The sequence below is a fragment of the Pelophylax lessonae genome, assembly GCF_965119305.1.
Source record: "Pelophylax lessonae genome assembly, chromosome: 8".
In the NCBI taxonomy this organism is placed as follows: Eukaryota; Metazoa; Chordata; class Amphibia; order Anura; family Ranidae; genus Pelophylax; species Pelophylax lessonae.
The window spans coordinates 50,186,468-50,210,714 of NC_138775.1; the positions used below are offsets into that span (position 1 = coordinate 50,186,468).

At 40.6% G+C, this 24,247-nt stretch overlaps 1 protein-coding gene across 2 annotated transcripts in view; it reads left to right on the forward strand.

The window, feature by feature from the left end:
* The window catches only part of PTPRG (protein tyrosine phosphatase receptor type G), a 776,809-nt gene that overhangs the window by 327,487 nt on the left and 425,075 nt on the right, over positions 1–24,247 (forward strand). The gene's annotated exons all lie outside the window — the stretch shown is intronic.

Here is a 24,247-nt window from a genome sequence, read left to right on the forward strand (position 1 = left end):
ACATGAATCTTGTGTACTAGGAAACTCCACCCTTTGAGGAAGTGGCGATCGAGCCGGTTTGATTAATCTCGTCATTTTGATACAATGTAATCACCTTGCCTGCCAAAAGGAAAATGAATGCTAACAATTAGACAATGTCTGGAATGGATGTCTTGAATTTGTTTTTGTTCGATAGCCAGTCGTTTAATAAAAGGGTCGAAAGAAAACCATTTAACATTCCTTCGTTATGTTTGTTTTTGGTAGAATGCTCTCCAGCATTAACTTCTGGATGGAATAACATCCATGTACAACTTCAGCTATAGGATATTGTTTTAAGGGGTGGAACTGTAGAAAGTCATAAGCGTTAACAAACTTTTTAAAGTCCCCTTTGTTATGGGGTAACTGCTGATGTGCTATTTGTGGTTCCTACACCCTAATACTGCGTCTTGCATTTTAGAAAAATGTGAACTGAAAATAAACTAGCCGCCTTGTCCAGTGTTCAATTTTTTTTTTTTTTCTCCTCAAAGCAGACATGCGTTCTAAAACTATTGTTGAAATAAGTGGTAAAAATTTGATTTGTGTCTTTAACTGGTCGAATCGTGCATTCCTGCGGTATTGACTCTTGTGACCGGAGCTGTAGAATTTGTCATACTGCCTGACCGGGTGAAGGATCAATATTCGAGAAGAGCTTCTGATTGGCGAGCTATGTATGTGACTCCCCCAAGCTCCTTTGGCCGTGACCACATGCCGTTTTGATAAATTTCCCTCTTTGTTTGTCCTAAAGTTTCTGATGTATGATCTCATCCTGCCACAGAAAAAAAAATTGTTAAAACTCTCTATTAATAAAAGCTGTTTGGCATAATAAAATGAAACCAACTGCTGGCACAAAGCAAAAACGCCTCAATTGTTTCAGTTGTTGCATTTGTGATTTTTAGATTAACACATTGAGTACAATTCCCAGTAAACGATTTGTTAAAATTGTTACCCCCAGCATTTTCAGTTCACAACTTTCATGCTGCGGACTCCTCCTCTCAGTGCTGCTTCCCGCAACTTCTGGTATTCACAGGAAAGTTAACAGTGGACAGTGCAATTTCCATTCAGGAGGGAGAAGCAGAGAAGTACCTTACCATCCTGGGCTTTGGGGGGGGGGGGGCTGTGTGTGTCTATTGATGCAACAGATAAAAAAGGTTCTATGTGCCACACATCACTGCAAGACCCTGTGGATATGTGAAATGACCGTTTCAGCATGGGCTCCAGCCAAGCCACGCCCCCAACACATTTTTCTCAACCATGGCTTAAAGTGGTTGTAAACCTTCACATATACCGAGTTAAGTGAACAGCCTATGATACATACAGAATAAATAAATCCTCCTACATAGGTTTTACTTGTTTATCTGCAGTCCTCTGCACTGAATACCTTTTCAAATGTGCAGATCATGGTAAAAATCTTTCTTCATCTGTCAGCATCACAGAGCAAAGGGTTTAGAGACTGTGCCTGTACACTGTGAGAGAACTGATTGGAGGAAAGGCACACACCCCCTCCACACAGCAAAATAACTTTGTTGTGAATAAACCAACTCCATTCTGAGCGCATACTTCCCCCCCCCCCCTCCATACACAAATGTATCTTGTGTCTGAAAAACATCTCAGAAGTGACGCATGCTAATAACAGAGGAAGGAAGCACCAGAGAAAAACAACACTTGGAGCTTTGAAGAGCAATAAGTAAACACTAATTTTATATATTAGTTCAAATTCCATGATTGAGGTTTACAACCACTTCAAGCTCTGGGGGCTTAGTGAAACATGGTGGCGTGGCTTGACTGGAGCCTGGGCTGAGGGAACTGCAGTGATTTGTGGAACATTGGACCTTTTTTGTCTGTTGTATTATTGGAGCTGGGATGAGCTCTGTCCTTGCCAGCACTCCCAACAGTGTACTACAGGAGAAGACCCAGCTGGAGCACATTGAGCGGCAACCCCTATTAATACATAAAGCGGCCCTAAGGCATGCTAAATTGTGTTAAATAAGATCAATGCAACAACATATAAACATTGAATAACAAATGATGTTGAATTCAGTATAAACAGTGCAAAAAAGTCCAGTAAGGTGATAAATTAAATCTTCAATGACAAATACAGTGCAAATGAAGACAGAAATGAGGATCACCACCACCCGACACCATTCAGCTCACACCTCTTACCAAATCAACAGGACCATAACTTATAATGGTCAAATGAGCTTAAGCAGACAAGTAGATATGGATGACCAGCACAGGTGAAAGTGCTGACCCCAGATATAGGATCCTGATAAATAAAAAGGCTCCCATAGTAAAGTCGATCAAAATCAATATGATGTTTAATTTAAAAAATAGATGGCTACAATTACCTTTAGAAGGTCAGTAAAAGACCTAGTATATAATGTATCGTTCCAGCAAGTTGTTGGCTTATAAAACACCGCGCTTTTGTTCGCTGATCTGCATGCGTGATGTCACCTCGAAGCCACACCTGACGTGTTTCGTCGTCAATGACGTCTACGGGGGACGGGCCAGGTGATGATCATCTCACATAGAAATCATTATATAGCGCCGGATTAACTAAGGCCAGGTGTGTGAGTCTGGCTCATCCCTATTAATTCTGTGGTAATGGATTGAAGAAACAGCACCATCTAGTGGGCAAAGAAGATTATTATTAAACCGGCAACTAGCTGTATAAATTCAAGAAAAAAAAAACGTATTTGTATAAAAAAATTATTATAATTCATCTTTTAATATAATTTATCCTAAGAAAACATAAAATCATACATAGTAACAATAGAAGACATTAAGTCCCCGTTCACACTGGGGCGACCTGTGAGGCGACCTGGTCGCCTCACAGGTCGCCGTAGGTTGCCTTCCATAGGGAAGCTGCGGACACGTTCTAATAGGAGCGACACAAGTCGCTCCGACTTAGAAAAAGGGTCCGGAGCTTCTTTGGGGCGACCCGGAGCGACCGTCATAGACTTCAATGTTATGAAGTCCGTGCCGGCCGCTCCGAGGTCGCGGCGCGCTGCTCGCACCGTGACCTCGGAGGTCACCCCGGGAAGTCGGATCGCCCCAGTGTGAACGGGGCCTAAATCAAGTCTAAAATTAGGAAAAGGTCATAACTCAGAACAAAATGTAAACAAAGTAGTATCATGGACTTTCAAAAACAGTCCAGAAGGATCATATCCGCTGTTAACTTTTCTTTTTTTTTTCCCCACGCCACGTTAAGTCCAAAGGGGATGTAGAATTTAGGAGAATTTATCCACTGGGTTTCACAATGTGAAATCTCCCTTTTTGAAGATCTCCACCCTCCAGTGAGGTGTAAAGTAGTCAATGGGTATAAAAAGGGTGTCCTTATGGTCCCTATTATGAAATATGTCATAGTGTTTTGAAACCCTGTGAGAAGGGAACCCAGATATAATATTAGAGATGTGTTCTTTTAGTCTAACTTGTAGCATACGAATCGTTCTCCGTATGCATTGCTTCCCACATGGACAAACAATCATATAGACCACATTTTTTGTATTTTAGGTGATAAATTTATCCATATTGTACGCCCTATTGGTTTGGTTGGACTTGAATGAGGTGATTTTCCTACCCTTAAATTTATTAACTCTACATACCTCATATTTATGACATGGATAATAGCCCTTAAAATCTTGGAAAAAGCTTGGTCTTGTTATTTTATTAACCACATTAGGGGCCACAATATTGTGCAAGGATGGAGCTCCTCTAAACACCTCTTCTAAATGGTATGGCAACAATAGCCCCAAAATGGGGTAATTTTTTATTAACAGACCAGTGTTTCTTTTTGATCTTTTTTATGGCCCAATGTTGGTTGGAGAAAGGCCCACTGGAAAGCGTTCTAATTGGACACATCAGAGTTTTTCCCTTGGAGAAGAGAGTTTCTATCTCTGCCGGCTACTTCCTCAGTGTCTAGTTTCACACTATCGTAACCCTTAACCCCTATTTGTTGTCTGTTTCTGTTGAGATACCCAGTGTAAAGAGAGACAACTCTAGTTTCTGCATGCAAGGACGACTCCATAGGGTGCTGAAAATGAAAGGAGCCACTCTGAAACAGGAAACCTGGAGCAACAGTCGTAGCACCAGCTTAGGTTAGAACATAGGGAAGGATTCACTCATTGGATTGCCAAGGGCACAAAACGTAAGGCAGGCACAATTTTTAAAACTGTGCTACGTTAACCTGCATGGTACTGTGGTGTTTGGTGGCCATAAATGCACCTGCGTTTGCCAAATGTGTAGGGGTGCCATTAACAAGATGGGTCCTCCAACATGGTATCCGTTTACATCCCCTCTGGCGCCCATTGAGGTGTCCGGGAAGGGGGGATGGAATGAATTTAGAGCAGAGACTGCGAGCCAGGCCACCTTGTCCAAAATCAGTGCCTGACCTCACAAATTCGCTCCTTGATGAATGGTCAAACATTCCCATACACACTCCTAAACCTTGTGGACAGCCTTCCCAGAAGAGTTGAAGCTGTTATAGCTGCAAAGGGTGAGCCATCTCAATATTGAACCCTACGGACTAAGGCTCCATGTACACGGGACGCTGGAAATGGCCGTTTAGGAGCAGTTGGGCGTTTTTTTTCAGAAGCCCCTGAACGCAGCTCCATGTTATCTTATCTGTCCATGTACATATGGTCGTTTACAGTCATTTGCAGGCAGTTGCGTTCAGGGATGTTTTTTAGAACGCAATTATTTGCGTTCGAACGTGTGTTTCCCGGCGTTTCAAGCGCAAAAACGCGATCGAACGCGATGACCCGCGTTTAGCGTTCGCTTTTTTCCATTTTAAAGGGGAATCATTTTTTTGACCTCTAGGAATGGTTCTAAACGCAAACGCCCGCACAAACGCGACCGAAGGGACGTTTCAAACGTCCTAAAAATTCCAACTTTCAAAGGGACTTTTAACAACGTCCCGTGTACATGGAGCCTAAGACTAGGATCCCATTAAAGTTCATGTGTGTATTACAAAAGATAAAAAACTTTGTCAGCTACATATAGGGGTTCACTAAGCCAGTCTTTGGAAGCCTGAATATTCAACTTATCCTCGACGATAGATTTGAACAACTAAGTGCGACCTGAAATCTGAAGTTTAAAAGCTGAACGCAAAGCATGTTGCTAAATAAGCTGCTGAAATACATACAATATATAGGAGTTACCTTACCTGCCGAAGGATTTGTATTGCTTTAAATATTCAATATGAATTAATAAGCATTTTTGGTTTATGGCGCTTGACAAAGAGATGGAGCATCGAAAACGTTTGCCCCCTTACAGTGCAGTCACCAGATTCCTGGATTCTGGTTCGTGAGTTGTCACTTCCTGTGACGTCATTTCCGGTCCAGTCATGGCTTTTTTTGGTTTGGTTTTGGTTATTGGTTTGGAATACACAAGGGATCCTCAAACTACGGCATCCCATGAGGCATTGTAAAACTGACATTCACAGCCATGACTAGGCATGAAGGGCCATAGTTTAAAGGCCACTGGAATACACACTACTCACCATTGGAATTTATTCCTCCTGGTTGGTTTATCCATCCTCCCATCCTTTGTTCACCTGGTAGACACAGGCGACATAGATGGTACCTCTCTTAACCAGAACTGGGTTGCATGTGGGGCTGTGGATTTGTTACACCTGGATGTAAGTGCCGAACCATATATGTTGCTTCTATGTTTCTCTTCAAATACATGCTGTATGTATGCATAGCATTAACATGCACGATTACTTCACTTATAAACTCTAGAATCTGGTGACAAAATGGCATCCCTTCAGCTCTCCCACATCACCAATGCAGATTAGATTTCAAACAATCCCCTAATTGAGTAACGAGGTAGGTTTCCTTCCTCAGCCATTTGAGGCCTGGTTCTAGATTGTTTTTGTGAATGATACCTGGGAAAAAAATGATAACCTTTTTTTTTTTTTGCAGCTTTACAGCTCATGTATTGTCAATGGTCTCTTTACAGATCCGCACACACACAAAGGCATTGCATTGTGCTGACAGGGTATCCCACGCGGCACGTCCATTGTACACCTTCCTCTGTAGGGCTGCCAGGTTTCAAAGCAGATCATTGTTCTCCAAATAATGAAACACTTTGACCAGCGTTTTGTTTTATTAAAGAAAAAGACAAAACGTACTCGTATCAGCTGTGCCTTTGTTTGTGGGATGGACGCTACCACATCAACCGTGTCTGTGTAACCTCCAGCAAAGGGGGCATCACGGATCAATTCATTACACATGTCGAAAGATGTTACAGGGACTGTGTGGTCCCAGGTGCTCTTTCGGAACATCATAGTATGTGTTGCAATATTGGGATGATGTTATTTTGTTGTGCAGTTCTGCAATGCAGAGAGTGGGGTGCACCACTCGATCACAAAGTAATGTACCAAAATAACACCAAGATGTGGTAGAGAAATGAATGGGTCTAATATTCTTACATTTGGAAGAGAAACACATTTTTTATTTTAAATTTTTTTTGGAGGTTTGTAGGAGGATCGGGGCTGCAACTATTTTCATAATCGCTTAGTTGGACGATTCTTGTTTCGATTAATCGGATAATAATCTTAAAAAAAAAAAAGTGTAGCGTATAGTTTATATAATATGTAACGTTTTTTTCTTAAAAAAAAAAAAAAAAAAATATATATATATATATATATATATATATATATATATATATATATATATATATATATATATATACACGGTATATCTCTTCTGTCTGTTATTCTCAGAGTGGATTCGAGATTTTGCTCCCTAACCATATAGCCATTTACCACTGCATAGAGATATTTAGGAATAAATTGCCTATATATATAAGACAGAACTGTAATATATTATGTAGGACAGACTCCCTTGTCATAGGCCGGTGGATTGATAAAAGCTACCTGTGCCTGCTGTCTCTTATGCTGGTCATACAAAAATGTCTTCCTTCAAAAAAATGTCTTTTTAAGAACATTTATTTGATTTTCAAATAGTGAGGTCAAATTGACGTTCGTTTTCGACCACAGTGACGGGAAGAGAAGAATAGAAAACTTTTTATCAGACAGTGAATGTGGTTTTCGTTCAGAAAACTGAATGTTAAAAGCAAGTGCATTTTTCAAACGACATTCTTTCATTCAGCGAATGTACAAAGATTTTTCGTATGGATATTCTCGTCCGAAAATCGATGTGTATGGCCTTCATAAGGCTGGGTTCACACCTATGTAGTTTGCTTTTCATGCTTATTGCTGTGGGTTTTGTGCACGCCATTTGGCTGCGATTTGCGTTTTGCATTTTTTATGCTTTTTTTTGGCCAATTTGTTGTTGGGCAGATTAAAAAAAAACACAAAAATGTTATTCTTGACTGCTCTGTACAATGGTTTTGCACAGAGCAGTCCTGATTCTCCTCTTCTGGGGTCCCCCTGACACTTCTGGGTCCTCCTGCCTTCAGAGTGCCCCAATAGCAAGCTGCAAAGTATAGTATAGATAGAGTGCCCCTATAGCAAACTAAAAAAACTTCTGCCTTTAGAACCTCTTACCTCCTGCTCAGGACTACATGTCCCATGAGGCATTGCTCCTCACACATTCACATTCACAAGTTCTAAGGCACTTACTGTCATATATGGACAGTGTACTGAGCTGTATGTGTCTTCTAATATGTAAACAAATAATGTATTCTGTATGTAGGCCAACTAATCAGCTGACCAACGAATCAATTATGAAAATGGTTAACTATTTTCATAATCAATTAGTTGTCGATTAATCACTTAGTCATTTTGGCCCTAAAGAGGATCAACCTTTTCTTTTTTTTCTTGAAAATAAACATTTTATTCTGGGTAGATCCTTGACATTCTCCAGCTTTCAATTAAAGTGGTTGTAAGCCCTTACATATACCAAGTGTAGCGATTATACAAATCCTCCTAAATACGTTGTACCTGTTTATCTGCAGCCTTAAAATCCAGAATTTATAAAGCTCGTCTGAGCTATCACAAAAGAAGGGGGCGGAGAGCTGAAGTTACTCTGCAGAGTTCCGTGAGTAGAGATCTGAGAGCGGATTGGAGGAAAGGAACATATCCCCCTCCATCCAGCAGACAATAACAGAGCTGAGGCTGTTGATAACAGGCTGTGTGCCGGAGCTCCCTCCTTTGTCATCTTTTTTTTCTTGGTGTCAGGAAAACTTGTTAGAAGTGACTCATGCTGAAGGCAGAGGAACAAAGCAGCAGAAAGAAATGACAGTACTCTTATTTGAGACAAGTACATACTATAAATCGATATACTGTATGCTTTGTTCCTATTTCATGTCTGGTTTACAACCACTTTAAACACTGCATTGTCTATATCAGGGGTCTTCAAACTATGGCCCCCCAGTTGTTCAGGACCTACAATTCCCATCATGCCTAGTCATGTCTGTGAATGTCAGAGTTTTACAATGCCTCATGGGGTGTGTAGTTCCACAACAGCTGGAGGGCCGTAGTTTTAGGATCCCTGGTCTGTATGCTTGGATGGCCCTATTATATGTACCTGCACATTCGTTACTTGGGGATGCCCCACCTGCGTCTAACTCTACAGACTATGTAGTCTGATCTCCCTGCTATTTGGATCTGTTTTGCAGCAGAGAAATCGGGAGAAACACACCCAGTGACCTTGAGGAGGTGCTGTATGAATTCTGTCTTCAGGGTATTACACAGAGTTCGGGAGTAAATTGAGTGAACTTTTTGACCATTGAACAGCTGCAGTATTTGCCAGATAGAATTGGTATCTCACTGATTGTTTGCACTTGTGTCCTAGAACTTTTTTTAGAGTGAATTTGTGGTAATCGCCATCCCTTTAGTGAGAATAAGGGGGTAATTGAGGCTGTGTGATTTTACTTTTTTTTTTTTTATGCTTTTAATAATCTTTTTTTTTCTTGAACTATATATATGCAATTTCTCTTCTAGGTTTTAAATTAAATTGTGTTTAAGTCCCCTTTCAAAAAAGGTAATTGTAATTTTTCACAGTGGCTGACAACATTCCGAAGCCAAATTTGATTTTGTTGTAAATATTGAGTTATAATCATTTTCATTGTACAGTATATAGTGGCATATAAATATTCAAAAACAAATATGAATTTGCGATTCACGGCCCATGGCGGATCAGACACAAATTAAACCACTTGTAGAAATGAACAATACATTTCCAAGTGCCGTCTGTGCAATGGTCGACTGGAAAACCTTATTTCAATTTCATCATTAATTTCCCCAGGGATTTCAAGAGCACTTATTAAATCTCTGCCCAATATTTGCAAGAATAATTTTAGTTTTCTGTTAATCAATTTTGCTTCTGTGTTTCTAGCCATTTTTATATGCACGCTTATTCCTGAAATCTCTATACACTGCACAAGAATGTATTTTTGTTTTAGCTGGGTGATCACTGGGGGAGCAGGTAGCTAAATAGATGAAATGGTAATGCAGTCCCTTCTTAGCTTAGAGAAGGGCAACTTAATAAAAAGGTCTCCTTATACCTACAGGAAGTTTTGGTGGCCATTGTATTGGTTGGTGCAATATGGTTTCTGATCAATACCGCATTCACAAAACTATTGGTTTGGTGCTCAAAAAAATTGCCTATGGATTAGTGGCTAAAATGTAAACTTGGAAAGAGCATGTGGCATCTCTGGTACCTTTTTAGGATCTTTTTTGGTAAACCTGTAACAGTTAGCTCTCAAGAATGGAATGGCACATATTGGCGATGCAGTCCTTAAAAAAAATCTTCATTGACTATTGATACAGTACATGCGAAATACCGAAATACCTAAATGCTTTTACAGGTTTCCTTCTAAACAGCAGCTGAAGTAGAATTTTACTCCCTCTTGCCATAATGTGCAAGCATTCACTCTTTGGCTGGCCGTAGATTAATATTTTTTTTTTTTTTATTTTGATCAGCTGTGCTATTGTATTCTGGCAATGCAGATTCCGCCACAGTCAGAATACATTAATCAACGCTGAATGAAATTTTTCCAACATTCCCTGTTGACGAAAGTCAATTGTTAGATCTACTTCTGTTGAGCGTAAAAAGGCATAGATGGAGCGAAAAAAACGTTGATGGTCCCTGCTGAACCAACCCGTTTTTGATCCATCTATGTCCAGCTTAACTCTTAAGCCTGGTCCCCAAAAAAAGTCAGCTCCCGTCAGACCACGACCCAATGTTAGTACAGCAATCTCCCCCACCATTGGCTGAGAGCACTGATCGGTAGCTGGTCGGCCTCTGGTTTTTCAACATGCTCGTCCAACAGAAGCTGACCACACAGCCGCCTTCTGCTTGGTCCGAATGCGATGCAAATTCAGCCATACAATCTGTATGGCTGAATTTGCAACGCACAGACATCGCATGAGATACATACGCTTGAGATACACACAGACCAAATTTGGCCATTTTTTTTTTTAATTGGCCAATGTCTCCCGACATTCGGCCTGTGTGTACGGGGCTTAGTGTACCTTCATCCAGTGATCAACCACTATGCTCTTATCTTCCATAGGATTTAGAACTAGCACTTGGGCTTTAAGGTGTATCTAAAGCCATTTTTTTACATTTTGAATTGAGTTGGGGAAGGTTAAAACTGCTCAGTTTTTTATTTTTTTCCTGTCTGGGCCGCCTTAGTGAGCTTTCCCTTTCACTTTCCCTCCTGAAGATTCAACAGTAGGTGATAGGTTTTCTTTCTTTACAAGGGAATCCCCTTAGACAGCTGTCACTGGAACAGTTGTCCCCATTGGAAGATTTCCTCTCTAAATCCAAAATGTTGAGTTGACACCAGAACAAGAATAGCCGCAACTTTCATTCTGGGCGTCATTGGTGATATCACCCTTTAGAGAGAGTGAATCTCCCTGTCGGGGAGACACAGAGATCAGCAAAAGCCTGGTAATGTTTCTATCTCATCTCCACTTTATCCAACTCAAAAAAAATTAGATACTTTAGTGCCAGTTCAAACATATGTGATGTCAGACATCACATGTGATTCGCACTGCTCTGCAAATGTCATGCGATGTCTGTGCATTGTGAATTCAGCCATACAGATTCTATGGCTGAATTTGCATTGCATTCGGACCAAAGTCGCACAGGACCCTTTTTTTGGTCCGCACCAGAATCTGATCGCATGGATGTTCACACCTATGCGATCCGATTCATGTCCGAATTGACAGTTCGCACTGTGATATGCAAACTGATCTTGGGGGTGTCGTTAACTTTGTTTTGACACCCCTGGCGATCCGCACATGGCATTGTGAACTGCCTGCGAGTCGAGTGCGATGCGGGAACCCACAGTGGATTCGCAGGGTCCCCGCATTGCATATGTGTGAACCGGCACTGAAAGTGGATTGATGAAACCAAAACTTTTTTTTGGGGGGGGGGGGTAGAGTGTTGAAGATTAGATTGTTTTATTGCTCTCTGTGTCCCCAATGGGAAGGTTTTGACTTGTCATTCAAAACCGCAATATGGTGAAACTTCCATTGGGGAAATTTTCTGCTTATATTTTCCCTTAGGAGAGATTTTCGTTTACATCCTGTTGTGTCTACTTGAGAGGAAATTAAGAGAAATTTCCTCAATGTGACACAGGTGGCAAAAATTTTTTAATAAAAATAATGGTAATAAAAGAGAGGGTATTGACCATTCTCTTCTTTGTCCAAAAATTGAAATGAAAGCGGTTTAGTTCAGATATAGCTAAATCTTCCTTTTCCTAGACAATGTGGGCTATGTGGGACTTTAAGTGAGACACCGGCAGGTATGCCCAGCATCTCCATCCCTGTATGTATTGGAAAAAACAAATTGAAAAGGATTAAGAGAGGTGCATGGAAGCCAGCCAGCTCCCAGTCTGATGTACTCACCCTCCAGTCTACCACCAACCAAGTAGACCTGTTTTGATATAAATAAAGAACAGGGGTTTAGTTGACACGCAATTGCAAACGCATGTGTAAGCTGCAGAGCCACGACACGGCGCCCTGTTTTATCTGCGTGTCAACTAAACCCCTGTTTATTTATATCAAGACAGGTCTACTTGGTTGGTGGCAGACTGGAGGGTGAGTACATCAGACTGGGGGCTGACTGGCTTCCATGTACATATCTTAATCCTTTTCAATTTGTTGAATCTTCCTTTTCCTAATATTTGTATCTGTATACTTCCTGCATTGTCACCCTTATCTCGGTCTCAGCTCAAGTGCATTTAGGGAGTTCCATACATTTATTTTTATACCCACTACTTGCAGTGTCAAGGGCAAAAGGTTGAACTTAAATTAGGAAAGGATAATCTAGTTCACCAAGGCAAACTGCCTTTCTAGCTGCAAAAGTAACCGAGGTCACATATAGGCTTCATGTACACACAGCCTACTTTGGCCACCTGAAAATGTTCCTATCCTGAACCCGATTCTTCAGCGTTTAGGAGAGGGAAGCCGATGGGGATTGAAGCTCCCCTAACCGCAGCAGCTTCTAAACTCTGTTATGTGTACATTAACACACAGGCTTTATGGAGTTGAGTTTAGGAGTTTGGCAAAAAAACACCAAAGGCTCCTAAACTTAAGTTTAGGAGCTGTAGTGTACACGAAGCCTTATGGTTACACAAGTACCAAAACGGAAGCTTCCCACCTAAGTAGGACTACAAGTCAAGTAGGCAATAAAAATGTTGATTTTTTTTTTTGTTCTAGATTTTCATTGGAAATTTCCCCATGATACCTCTTTCTCTTTTCCATAAACCTTCCCCAAAGGCATCAGTTCCGCCTTGCCTCTGGCTACGTCGTCCTCATTTGCAGTTATCAGAACCCAGCGAATAAGACAGTTCAAGGCTTCTGCTCATCTGCGAAGTGTAGTTTTTCCGATGCACTCTGCTTCATGTCACTGAGTAAAGATAACACCGAGAGAATTAAATGTAAACGAAGTAGAAGAAAAAATAACTACACAGAAAAGGCAGGAAATGGCAAAGCGGGTGAGACGGTGAAGCACCGGTGGTCCCTCAGCTGGGTGGCTCGTGCATGATGAACCCTGTGTTTATTTAAGCAGTTTTCCTGCCATGAACGCTGCACACTGCAAGGTGCATAATACAATTCTATAGCATTGTGTTTTTTCCTGCTTCGCTGGATTCACTCATGAGACTGAGATTAAATTAAGAATTAAACTCTGGAGGCTGTGTGTGCGCAATCGGATCAATATGATTTGGATCACTAACGACTAATTTAATACAGTGCTGCTTGATAATATTCTAAGCTGCGGTGCAACATTTTATTTGTGTAATTGGCATGAGTCTTCAGGACAAGCAAAGGGGCTTAACCACAAGGTTATATTCTTGCATCCACTTGGATGTATTTTTTTTTTTTTTTTTAGAATGTATAAGCTACTTTATTTAAAATACATTTTGATAACCCTAACAAAGAACTTGAAGCATAACCTTTTAACTCCTGGGTTGTAATTGTTTTCTGTGTTTTAGGAATTCCCATACCCTCCTCTTACCCCCCAAGTGACAGCGAGAGCTCGGGACTAGAAGTGAGAGAAAATCTTCCCCAGTGGAGAAAAAGATGGCAATTAAAACTTAAAAAAAAAAAAGTCAACCTCCCCCCCCCCCCCCCCCCCACTGTAAAAAAAAAAAAAAAAAAATTGAGTTAGTGTTGCCCCACCCTGCATCTATTTGTAAAATATTTCCATTGTACAGACCAGTAATGCCACTGCAGGTAACTTGACTTGAGCTGCCCTTATTTCTAGAGGTGGGAATTCTTCGATGTTGCAGGGCTCTCACATAATGAAGTGAATGCTGTTCTCTGCATCATTCTTCTGTGAACTCAGACCGCTGTGATGACCCTGAGGGTTGGAGTGTCCATGACAGCCTGGGCTCAGAGGAAGTGGATTGATTGACTCTAAACATCATTTAATCGGGGAGAGGAGCACCGGCCAGGACTGGAGCAGAATGTGAAGGGCAGGGTAGGAAAGGCTTAGCTGTACACACATAGATGGAAGTATCTATGTGGGTCATGGAATCTCCAATTTTGGCTATTTTATTGAATTAGCCCTGACTCCCTCTTGTGCCCTCAAAAGAAGTTTGTTGAACTAGCTGGTGCCACCAGGGCCACCCAATGGCTCAAATTTTGGCCAATTCCGTAGATATGAGCGGAATTTTTTTTAACAATGTAGGAAAGCCTAATTGAAATGTTGTTTTCCAGCAGAAATCAGGGAAATTGGCTTTGGCTTTGACCATTTTTTAGAACATTAGCAGATAAGAACTTCGTTGACACTGGCCATCATGATTATTCTTTGACATCAGTACTTTAGGTCACTGGCTCATAACGAATATAAAGTGGCTCCTAGAGCTCTCAGAAACCAGTTATGAGGAAACAAAAGTCCTATCTTAAGAAGTATATTGAAGAACTATTGTGTATCTCATTAGCTTTTCTGCCAAGCAATGCATCCAAAGGGATTATGAAAGCCCTGGAACCTAGCTGTTGTTGTGTTACTGAATGTTTGTTGCCTCTTGTTAGCCTTTACCTTTGCCTTTTAACCCTTTGAGAACTTGGCTTGTGGCCTTAGGCGCAGCTAGTTTCTGTTCGGAGAGATGTTCCTGCTGCCCATAAATAATTCATTAGGTTGCATCGTTAGTCAGTGAGGTTGCTGTTTAGTAAGTGCTGGACTGTTAAGAGAGACATAAATAAAGCAATAGAGTGAATATTTGCCCATCTGTCAGAGACTGGAGGTCTCTGTTGGTACATAGTACTTGCATCCTTACCACACAAGATGCCAGCCTTTAATCAGAAAGATCGAGCCAGCAGTATGCACAAGTGAATGTTGACATTTTCTAGCTAGCGGGAAGAACTTGGTTTCTGAACCAAATAAAAATAAAAACTGCAGCAGAATATGGAGTTTTAGATTACTGATGTAAACAGTAGACAACTGGAACACAGCTATGAAACATTTCTGTAGATTATGAATTTACTGCATGTGGAGACTATTATAGATGCATTGCAAGTCAACATGTCTCTCCTCAGCAAAAATGATCAGTGCTTAAATCTCACCACAGAAATTGATCTTTAAACCTGATCTTATAAGGATTTGGGCAAATCTAACAGATGTGGGTGGTCTGAATACATTCCAAACTCGTGTATCATTTTGGAGAGAGGCCCACTTACACACTGATGTGTAGCTTGAATATCTTCTGCTTTGGTGTTAACATTTGAAGTGAAAAGCTCTATGAATAAGTGGCAGTAGGGGGCGAAACATGTTAGATGGAGCATCCTAGGTTGATTAGTCTGTGCATGTGCTTAACAATAAAGTTGATTTTACCCTTTGAAAGAGCTGTGCGCCTCCATGACTTTGCCAAATAGCATCAGAGTGGATGGCAGTCCGGTAAAGACATTGCCCTAACCATACATGTATCAGAAATCAGTTTGCCCCTTTCTTTAAGTTGTGTTTCCTGTTCCTGTAGGTTGGTACTCTGTGTTTACAGACACTTTATCAGCTTATTGATATAGATTGTGCGTAATGTGTTCTATGAATTAATAAAGAATACACATGAATAGCTGCACCCCCCCCCCCCAAATAAAATACCATTCCTTAGTGGCTTCTGAAAATGCCAATTTCTTGCTTGTCTTCTACCGTCAATGTTGGCCCAGTGTTATTACTGCACAGCCAAGGTGTTCAATCTCTTTACTTGTCCTGAATCATGGACTCAAAATGTAATGAAACCTGTAGAGCAGGGGCCTTCAAACTCAAATTGTGGTTTATGGGCTGAGGGGGCGGAGCATTCTCATTCCCCTCCACTTCCTGATACATGACTACCGGCGTCCTGTAATGTCCTTATTAAACGGAGAGCATTAGATCTTTTTTATCTATTTTTCCGGATTTCCATATGTGAGTCCTTTGAGATCCTTTGAAATCTGTGGATACCTAGATCTTCTGGCTGTCTTCATTACTGCTGCAAAGTGTTGTGACCCCTAGTGGTCGAATACAGGAGGTGAGAGGCTGTATTTTCCGTGGTGGAGGAATCACGGTTGCAGTGGTGGTTTACTAATTTCCCTTTCTCAAATTGGAAATCAGTCATTTTTTAAGGACTTTATGGACTCTATTTATGTGCATTTTAATACATTTTTAATGATTTTATGCACTATTTATGTTTTAGCGCTGCACTTTATTTTCTTTTATTATGGGCCACACATGGCCCACTGCTAGATTTTATCTGGCCCGCAGCAACGGTCTGGGATAATATCCCAGCTGGCAGTTTGTGCTGGTCTGTGTATTTTAATACAGAGTCCAACACATTAACTCTCACTCAGCCAGCCTTGACCCTTCTTCACATGTATATGGGTGGTAGGGGGACTCTGTAAAGGACTACTCTGCTAGGCATACATGAATGTAAGAGGGAAATCTTCTGGGCACACCTGTATATAAGAGACTCTTATTGTTGCTTCTGGATGTAAGGGGGGACTCTGTTTAGCACACATAAATGTAAGACCTGAATCTGCTATTCACTCCTGGATCTAAGGGGGACTCATGAATGTAAGAGGAGAATCTGATGGGCACTTCTGAGTATAGGGGGATACTTTTATATACAACAAATTTTTTTGTGCTCAAATGTTTGTAAAATATGCGATGTGGCCCTCATACTGAAAAGTTTGGAGACCTCTGCTGCTCTAGAGTTGCATAACTGCCAGACAATAAGTATTTTCTAAAGCAAAACTGAATCATTTTACAGATTTTATTAACTTCATGTAATGCCAGACAAAAAAAGGGGTCCTTAAACTACGGCCCTGCAGTTGTTCAGGAACTACAATTCCCATCATGCCTAGTCATGTATGTGAATGTCAGAGTTTTACAATGCCTCATGGGATGTGTAGTTCCGCAACAGATGGAGGGCCATAATTTGAGGATCCCTGGTCTAGGGCAACTGGGCCACCAAGAAGAGCAACCCGGCCACCCACACATTATGTTGCTTGACCATTGGTATTACATTACCCGGTATAATAAAAGGTTCAAGACTGTCCCTCTTACTGGCCAGTAAAATCTTTCTTGGTCCTTGTCGGCTGCTGGCTCTTTTGCACTGTTTGTACATTTTCGTTGTTGGAATAATGTTCAGCGTTTTCAATATATAAAATCGATATTTTCTTTTTTATCTTATCTCTGAAGGAAATAAAATTCTCTTTCAGGCAAACAATGAGGTTTAATCTTGGCAATCTATGCCTCAATCACACGCTCAATCTGCAATTTATGTTTTTGTAACTCTAAAATATTTTAATCTTCTGAAAATTAATTGTGAAACAATTAACCCTAATATGGAGCATATTATATTCTGTTCAGGTTTTTTTTTTTATTGGCTACACTTAATTTTCTGTTCTGTAAGTTAATTTAATAGCTTGAACCGCTGAATGGTAAGATTGAATTAACATGCTGTTATTTAATTAACTTTTGCTTGTCTTTCATAGGGATTTTTAGGACTCTTATTCAGTGTATATAAAATAAGCTTGAAACGCAGTCTAAAAAACTCTTGAATTACCCAGCGTGAGTGTTGTCGGTCAGCTTTGTGGTTAAACAGTTCCTGGGAATATTGGTGATGGTACATACATTGGAAACTCCCCTACAGTTTTATTGCACAGCGGAGATTAAAGTCCTAATATAAAAAGTGTGATTTAAAGGAAAGGACCATTCAAGGGGTGCATGTGTGCATATGGGGAGGGTATATAAAGATTAAAGTGACTTTGTCACTTTATATTTGCTACAGCTGTTGTGTGGTTTTTATTTATTTTTTTAATGTGACTCAGTGGTACCTTGATATGTCTACATGAGCTTTTATTGCCCCTTGTTCTGCTTTTTGAAATCAGCAACACTGCATTGAGTTACACAATTCTCTCCGGCCCTTTTGACCCAATAATATGATGGGTAGCCTCAAAGGCCCAATGGAAATACTTTATTTCATCCAGGCTGCAAATCCTAACGGCCACGTTCCCTTGTCTAGGTGCTGTTCACCTAAGACATACCAGCCAATGACATTTTGGGGTTCATTTACTAAAACTGGTGAGTGCAAAATCTGGTGCAGCTGTTCGTGGTAGCCAATCCGCTTCTAAATTTAACTTGTTCTAATAAGCTTTGGCAAAAAACTGGAAGCTGAGTGGTTTCTTTGCAGAGCTGCACCAGATTTTGCACTCTGCAGTTTTAGTAAATCATCCCCTTTCTGTGCAACTCATTTTTCCATCATGCTCAGTTTTTATCCTTTATCAAAAATAAAATTTTGTCTTGAGGTATGAAGATGACATGCAGGCTTAAGACATACATTGGGACTGCCTTTTACTGATCTCTCATTTTGCAAATGCTAGCTTCCTGGCTGTTCCTTTCACCCTCTAGCTATAGGCTGGATTCACACTAATGCATTTTTTTCATGCATTTTGCAAAAATGCATTTAATTTTTTTAACATGAGTTTCTATGGAACACGTTCACATCAATGCATTTTGTGCCTCTGCATTTTTGGAAAGGGTCAGAGCCTTTTTTTGCCTGCAAAATGCAGCGTTTTGCATGTAATAGACTTCAATGGACCTTTATCCAAAACTCAAGTATTGCGTTTTTGCCACGATTTGTGTTTTGCGTTTTTAAATCTACCCAACAACAAATTTTTAAAAAAAAAAAAAAAAACATAAAGGCAAATCGTTGTTAAAAAACGTGGAAGGCAAAGCAAAAAGCACTACAGAAATGCTGAAAAGCAACATGCATAGGTGTGAATCGAGCCTTAATATTTTGGGTTACACCTCAAAGAAAGTATGCATATAAGGACTTTGTGCTTTACTCTGGTTTTCACTATCTGCATGCTTATTATGGGTCAGAAAACATTAAAGTCAATAGGTTAACATATTAGTCAGACATCTAGCATTTTAAGGTGGTCAGAAAAGGAAGCTTTCCCATTTCCTCTATGGTAAACAATATTTCTGATGTTGAACTAAATATGAAAAGGAACCTTTCATGTAGTCTCCCAAAAAACCCCAAAAGTACAACTTCTGATCGTGACAGGATCTTTTTCTAGAAACAGAACTCATAGTGGTTGCCACTCTACGGTCTGCGAGGGACCTCTCTCTACGGTCTGTGAGGGACCTCTCTCTACGGTCTGTGAGGGACCTCGCTCTACGGTCTGTGAGGGACCTCGCTCTACGGTCTGTGAGGGACCTCGCTCTATGGTCTGTGAGGGACCTCGCTCTATGGTCTGTGAGGGACCTCGCTCTCTGGTCTGTGTGAGGGACCTCGCTCTACGGTCTGTGTGAGGGACCTCGCTCTACGGTCTGTGTGAGGGACCTCGCTCTACGGTCTGTGTGAGGGACCTCGCTCTACGGTCTGTGTGAGGGACCTCGCTCTACGGTCTGTGTGAGGGACCTCGCTCTACGGTCTGTGTGAGGGACCTCGCTCTACGGTCTGTGTGAGGGACCTCGCTCTACGGTCTGTGTGAGGGACCTCGCTCTACGGTCTGTGTGAGGGACCTCGCTCTACGGTCTGTGTGAGGGACCTCGCTCTACGGTCTGTGTGAGGGACCTCGCTCTACGGTCTGTGTGAGGGACCTCGCTCTACGGTCTGTGTGAGGGACCTCGCTCTACGGTCTGTGTGAGGGACCTCGCTCTACGGTCTGTGTGAGGGACCTCGCTCTACGGTCTGTGAGAGGGATCAAGTTTAGGTATTTACAATGCTTTCTTTATAAAATACATTTATTGCTGTAATAGGTTTAATAATGTCTTTTGTCTCCACCTGGAGTTTAACCTTAGTAATTTTTGTAATAAAAAATCAGCTTTGTGCAAAGAGAGAGGTCCCAAACACTGCACACCTGCCATGTGGGCAGGGTGAAATGTGTTGGGGATGTGGCTTTAGATGAAGCTGCTTGAGGTTGCTTTCACCTGTTTACTAATGGCTTTGCTAGGTATGCAGTGTTTGGGACCTTTCTCTTTGCATATCTACAGTATGTGAGGAGTAAGACTCCTGCCAAGCCAGCACCCATCGCAGTAATTTGAGGTTACAATAAATCTGCTTTAATGAATTATTCCACCACAATTGACTATTTCAGGGACTAAAGTATATGCCAGTTCTTACAATTCCAATTACCTATCCAAGACCAACATTGAGTATTCCACAGCCATATTCTTTGTGCCTAATTTCAGGACCACGGGAGTAAAAACCCTGTTCCCTGCTTTTATATTGGCATGCATGGTGATCTTATTCTTTCGAGAATTGAACCTTTGCTCAGGATAAACATTACGCAATAGCGTGAAAAGAGTTTTTTGTATAGCTACTAGAACACTGGGTGAAGAAATCTTCATACTTCTGGTATGATTGCTCTTTTCAGGCCAGGTCCCCTGGTAGAACCATCTTATGGTGATATCAACTGTAAGAGCTCATTATGTTCAGGTATAAAGCCTCTTGAGAGGAATGAACCCGCTTGATCGATTCTTCAGTCCTAATGCAGCCGGTTTTTTATGAGGTGCCGTTGCGTTCCACAGGAAGAAGGGTCCTTCAGGTGGATTTCCTGATTTCTGATGCCCAGCTTTGCCTGTGATGCATTATTTCTAGCTTGATATACAAAAATTTTCTCATAGTTTTCATCTCTATGAAGAGGTGGTTGACTTTTACTTCCAATGACTGTCAGTTTTCAGCTCTTCAGATATGCTTTTAATATGGATGACTTTTACATAGAATATGCTTTTACATGAGAATCTTGAAAGCATCATTTTCTGGGAAGCGTGATAGAATACAACAAATGCTTGTCTTCTACCTTTTGATAAGCGGAAGGAAACCTAGTAATCATAAACTGCGTCACCCCTTTCTTTAGCTTTGTTCAGAAATGTCATACTTTAACTGTAAAAGTGAAACCCATTCTGGTACATTTGTTTCTTCCTTCTATAATTAATATTTTGATATTCTGAAATTTCCATTTCTCTTGCAACATAAGCAGTTACCTATTTTTTCCTTTGCTGGTTTGAATTTGCGACATACATTATCTCATCACTCAGAGGTGGGGGATTTGAGTCACATGACTTGACTTAAGTCACTAGTTTGAGGACTTGAGACTTGTTTGACTAAAATTAATAAAAGACTCGACTTGACTTTGACTTGGTATTCATGACTTGAGACTTGACTTTGACTTGAGACATATGACTCTAAATGACTTTACTTTTTTTAAGTTATTAAATATCTGCATTTTCTCAAGATGTGTTAAAGCAAAATAAATGTGCCTGTTATGTTTCTGACACCACAGTCACTTCAAACACCTCGGTGTGTTCTGATTTTTTTGACACTGGCTGTTTAACAATGGAAATACTTAACATGTTTTTAGTGACTGTGGTGTTGAAACATGACCGGACGAAGGATTTTGAGCTGTTTGGGCATTCAAATGTTTCTTTATTATTTACCAAGAAAAAAACACTAAGCAGTTTTGTTAATGTTGAAAATAAAACAAAACTTTTCCTAAACTTTTAACTGATTTAAAGGTGAAAATCGGGGTAGATCAGTATTTTGACTTGATTTGTGACTTGACCAAAATAAATGACTTGACTTGCTTGACTTCTAGCAGGGACTGGACTTGCTTGCTTTTCGCCACAGTAACTTGGGACTTGCTTGAGACTTGAAGGTTAACACTTGAGACTTGCTTGTGACTTGCACATATGTGACTTACTCCCATGCCTGTCATCACTGAATCACAGTTTAACTGCCCCATTTGTCACTGCAAATGGGATGCCTGGCTTACGCGTTCCACCTTTCTCAAAGACGGACACCCTTTTTGTGTGCAGCAGGAAACAAGAAGTGTTCCTGCAATATAGTAATGCAACGATCACCCAATTTATGTTGCAGATTATTTTTGAAGAAATAAGCCAAATCTGGTAGCTGCAGAGATGGTATTACCCCAGGTTAACTGGAAAGGTAGAAACCGTTTGTTGGCTTTAGCTTGATTGGATTTTTCTGGGGTGTATTTAAAAAATAATTGCAGAGGTATTCATCTTGAAAAATTACACGCATGTTCGATCTGTGTTAATAGGGGAGAAAACAAATGTTGCTAGGATATTATTCTCCATATTGAATGTTTTTCTTTAATGCAGAGTGAGTCAATGAAATGTTGCATTATGGTCACTAGGTGGTGCTGATGGTCATAGGAAATAAATAATCACTTTGATCATCAGCCTGCCTCTTCTTTTGGCTCTAATGTGGTATTTTCCTGATTTCCTCTATTTTATAAATGGAGAACATTTAACTTGGAGAAAACATAGCCTAGTAACATTTCCTTTTGCCACATTATTACAGTACAATTGTACACCCAGTTTCACAGGACGAATAACTGTAATAAAACTTTATTTTTTTAAATATACCCCTGAGATGAGTCATTTGAGACTGTTAGCTGATATTTTGTTTACTGAACCATTGCAGTTTTAAGGGAAACCTGTCCATAGAGGAATATTACTTACCTGTTAAAAATACAAATTAAATGTAAATTTCTGGCTTTAATACCAACTTTGAACAAGTATAAAGCCGACAGACCACTATTGCTATAGTTTGAATAGCACTTACGGCTTTAAACTAGGTATATACCAGTATACATTTGTACAAAAACTCTCAGTGCATTTGACAGTTGGATAAATGTATTTCAAAAGTAGTTCAAAACTCCATCTGCTTTTTAACCATCGATTTTGGAGTGAATGAACTTTACGCCTGGTTCACACTGATGCACTCTGCGAGCCACGTTTTGCATGGACACAGCAGCCTATTTATTTGAATGGGCTGCAGTGCCTCCTGAAACACAGGGAAAAGGTCTCTACTCCATTTTTGGAATCGCAGTCCACACGGGAACTGCAAGTGCAGTGCATGTGGCGCGCCATTAGGATTAATAGCACCCGCACAGATCTGCAGGTGTGGATCCACAGCAGCAATCACCTGCACAGAACCTGGCCTTACCAAACGGAAACCACGTACTCTGTTAGAAATGTTGCATCCTGCTCTTTAGATTTTTCTTCTTGTGTTCGATAATGAACATCTATTTAACGATTAGAAAATTGACCAAAGGTTCCTAAAACTAAAGTTTTTGAAAGAAATTATATTGGTGTAGTCCTGACTTTATTCAACACTGCTTTCTTCTCTTTAATCACCCATCCTTAATGGTAAAGCCCCCCCAAACCTGAACTCAACCACAATCCTAAAAAGTATCTTTATCGTAACCCAAACCTGATGATTAATAACCTAAACTTTAAGATATAAAATGGAATTCAGCTGCATCTGAGCACCACAAACCAAAAATGCTATTTAATTCATTTTTAATATTGTAAGCAAACTCACCCATTTATCCATGTCTCCATGCTTTATTTTGTTGAGAAATAATTTTGAAAAAACATCCCCCCTAGCTTTTCTAGCTGTGACCATCTTGAGTAAGGTAGATGATTAATTCGGCATTTACTTCCTGGAATCCATCTGCCCTTAGGTCAGACAGGACGGTGTGCTTAGCTGAGAGAGCCCCTCCTCCCTTCAGTTGAAAGAAAAAAAAACTAATGAAGACTCCTGGGATGTATGATATATTTGGCCTAAGCCAAAAACCATGGGGCAACTGAAGAAATGTAAAAAAAAAAAAAAAATAAAACAATATATAACCTACCTCTGGCAATTTACCAATCTAGTTAATGTTGTATGAGAACGAAAAGTTCTCTTTAAAGCAAATCTACATGCCCTGGCCATAGATGGCAAGCCAACAGGTTTGCCTAATTGTGCCACGCCACACAGGAGCGCTGTGCAGGCTTCAACTGGAGTGTCATGAAGCTCACCTACGGCTCTCAGGGGGTGAAAGCTTGTGCATCTAGGAAGGGGGCAGTTTGGCAATACCATACCTTGGCACCATGTTATCATTTACACTCTAAATACGGATGTAATGTAGTCTTAAACTTAAAAGTAGCGTTGCCATTTAGAGGACGTTGAACGCTATTGTGTCTGAAAAGTAATTTCAGAGTACATTTTTAAAAGACTTATTTAGTTTATCAAACTGGCCCCATTCCACACTCTTTCTGGTTCACCGGCTTACTCGGGACATGGCATTAAACCAGATGATCATGCTGTGTTTTCCCCATGGATTCCAAACATTATAGGAACTTTAAGCTCCTTCATCCCAGTATGAAAAACCGTCTCACCGCTACCTATAAGCCCCTTCTTTGCCCTTCTCTCCTGGATTAATCCCCCTTTTATTCTCCCGCTCAATAACCTAAGGACACACGCGTACTCTTAGACTTCGTTGTAGACTTTACTTTGAAGCGTGATGTCCAAAAAT